The sequence below is a fragment of the Monodelphis domestica genome, chromosome X (assembly GCF_027887165.1).
Source record: "Monodelphis domestica isolate mMonDom1 chromosome X, mMonDom1.pri, whole genome shotgun sequence".
NCBI classification, from domain to species: domain Eukaryota; kingdom Metazoa; phylum Chordata; class Mammalia; order Didelphimorphia; family Didelphidae; genus Monodelphis; species Monodelphis domestica.
Genome location: NC_077235.1, coordinates 45,589,099 through 45,592,171, shown reverse-complemented (window position 1 = coordinate 45,592,171; position 3,073 = coordinate 45,589,099). Strand labels below are relative to the sequence as shown.

The 3,073-nt window shown below is 46.0% G+C and overlaps 1 long non-coding RNA gene across 1 annotated transcript; it reads right to left on the bottom strand.

Annotated features, from left to right (window-relative positions):
• Window positions 1–979: 979 nt before the first annotated feature.
• Window positions 980–1,765, bottom strand: LOC103106771 (uncharacterized). The gene is made up of 2 exons (XR_474714.3): window positions 1,660–1,765; window positions 980–1,545 (listed from the first exon to the last, which is right to left on the bottom strand). It is a non-coding gene; the product is annotated as an uncharacterized LOC103106771 (long non-coding RNA).
• Between the last annotated feature and the right edge of the window lie 1,308 nt (window positions 1,766–3,073).

Here is a 3,073-nt window from a genome sequence, read left to right as displayed (position 1 = left end):
CACAGAAAGAAATCAATCACCAGGATTCGCAATTTCAAAAATACTTCCTAACATTTTCCCTAGCTTCCACGGTCTCAACGGAGCTAATATTATGTAAAGTACTTTGCAAACTTCAAAGCAACAATAGACACACGTAAGTTATTGCTATTATTGCTATAGCAACCTTTCTCCAAGCAGCTGTGGGAGGGCCGGAGAGCACAAACTATTCAGGGGCCAGGGTTTATCATGGGAGATTGAGGGCTCAAATTCCAACCTTATAAGCAATTTAGTCTGGTCTTCTCTTCGCCCTGCTTCCCATTTTATAGCGTTTACTGAGATTCTGAGGTCTAACACCTTTACAAGCTCTATAGAGATCTTATCATTTTAGAGGCCAAAGCTTCAGCAAAATAAGGGGAAATGACAGGTTTAGACAAATGGCCTCTAGGGTCACTTGGAGCCCTGTATCCCATGATCCTTCATCCCTCACAGGGCTATAGGATTCAGAATGAATGGTTCCTATAGCAAGAACAACAATTACCATTTGCATACATGGCCTTGAGGTTAGCCAAGTGTTTGGGGACTAAGTGATTTGCCCAAGGACTGTCAGGGAAACTAACTGTATGTAGAGGCAGGACTTGAACCAAAGACCTCTGACCCTCAACTCAGTCTCTACCATACCATGGTGCCTCTGTGGGAGGCCTATGGCTAATGACATGGGGGAAACAACCTGGGCATCCCACTTTCCTCTTCTTCCCCTGCCCCCCAAAAGACGATCTAGTTCTGCTGGATCTTAGTGTGAGGACACCACCAACAAAAACGTTTGGGTCTGTTCTTTCCCAGGTTAGCAGGAGAATGGGGTAGGAGAGGAGGTCAAATGGAACCTGTCTTTACTATGTTTAGAAATCACTGACCCTGGGAATGACTGGGCTCTCTGTCGTACACTGGCATTAAGGATTTCTGTAGATGGTCTTTGGCAAATAAAGACACAGGGACCACTTAAAGCACTCCACACTCATTATAGTTTATGGTGTTGGGATAAAAAGAAGAGAACATGTCCTAGATCTTGATGGTTTGGCAAACAGAGAGTCCAGGAGTGATGAAGTGGGGGTGATCCCATTCGGGCTGGAGGCCTGCATTTGGCATGGTGGCAGAAACCTTCAGAAGCTTTACTTTACAACTCCTTGTTTGCGGGGTACGAAGGGTCTTGTGGGTTCATGGATGACTTGTGAGCAGCCCAGGCTTCATCTTCATCTTCATCTTCATCTGGGCTCCCTCCATGGGTTAAGGCTTGTCTGCAGTCCCCTGAATGGTTGGCCAGAGCCAGGCTAGACAAATGATGAGCCCCATGAGATCGAGATGTCTTTTCTGGCTCTGAGTTCCAGCTGGTCAGCAGCCGCAGTGTGAAGCTGCGGGCCCAGCATAGAAGGGCACACTGGCAGGCCAGATTCATGGGCCCCAACCTGGGCAGACACAGCAGATGAGATACAGGAACAAGTAGCACCTTCTCTAGAGCTTATAGAAGAGGCTGGGTAGCTGCCTCTTATTCTCTTGCAGGTAGTTCTGCCACTGGATGAAAAAGTCAACAAAGGAAATCAAGAGAGAGCCTGTCTCCAGCATAGAGGTCTAAATGAAGACCGCGATCGTGGCTAATGGAGTAGGAAAAGCAAAAAGAAAACTTACAAGTGTTGCTGGTGCAGCAGGTTCAGATGACATTACTTTTCTCAGCTGGTGGAGGAGAGCAAAGGTGCCCTTGCAGGTGGAGTCTCCAGTACTGGGGAGCCTGTCCTGGCACCTCTATATATACCCCTCCAGCACAGTGACTTATTACTCAACAATCCACTTGACTTACCAATAATCCATGACATCACAAAGAGGCAGGCTGCCAGCCTGGAGGAGGAGGGGGGCATTAGTAGCCCAGATGGTTAAGACTGACTCCAGTAAAGATGATATGCTTGCAATGTTAATAATGTTCAAATACATCGATAATTTCATTGAGACTGATGTTTCCTCCGACAGCATATTGATGACTACCACTCCAGGGCCACGACTATGTCTAGGACCCATCTAAGGTCACCCGAGGGGCACATTTTCCACACTTTCTCCCAACATCAAGAGGATACTTGTGGAGGCCTCCCTGTCATCTCTTGACCCTGCCACGTGACCAGCATCTTCTACCTTACTTCCCTTGACATCTTTTAAACCTGATCTTTAAACCTTCTTCCTCCTTGGTTCCATGGTATAGCCTGCTCAATCCTACCGCTCATGGCCCTCTAGGGATATTTCAACTGATGAAAACAATAAAAATGGTGCTGATAAGAATAAATAACATAAACTCACATCTCTGTTGTGCTTTGCAATGGTGACCAAGGGTCTTATATACAGAATCTCACTCCTAGTGGGGAGTCTGAAGGGAAGAAACTGGGGCTTGGTGAAGCCCCTCACTCCGGGCCATGGAGCTGACGAACTGAAGCTGGATTCTTTACAAGTCTGCTGACCTGCCTGGCTTCCTCAGACCAAGTCTAGTTCTTTCACTACATGTCATCAGGGCCCCGGGGAAGGATTACAAAGGGGCAAACCGAGGCTTGAGATTAAGAAAAGCATTCCAGTAACTGAAATTCTCCCAAACTGGAGTGGGGGGAGATACCATTGACTACAGTGGGGATCCTCCTTTGGAGGGTGTGGAGAAAAAGCTAGATAGATAAAGGGGGCAGCTGGTAGGCTCAGTGGATTGAGAGTCAGACCTAGAGATGGCAGGTCCTGAATTCAAATCTGGCCTCAGACACTTCCCATCTGTGTGACCCTGGGCAAGTCACTTGTCAGCTTAATGGGTATGGCACTAAATAAGTAAATTAATTTGGGTAGGATTGTCATTTTTATTATGTTAGCTTATTCCACCCATGAGCAATCAATGTTTTTCCAATTTTTTAGATCTAGTTTCAATTGTGTAGATAGTGTTTTGTAGTCGTGTTCATATAGTTCCTGTGTTCATCTCGGCAGATAGATTCCTAAGTATTTTATAATGTCTAGGGTGATTTTAAATGGAATTTCTCTTTCTAACTCTTGCTGCTGAGCTGTGTTGGAGATATATAGAAAA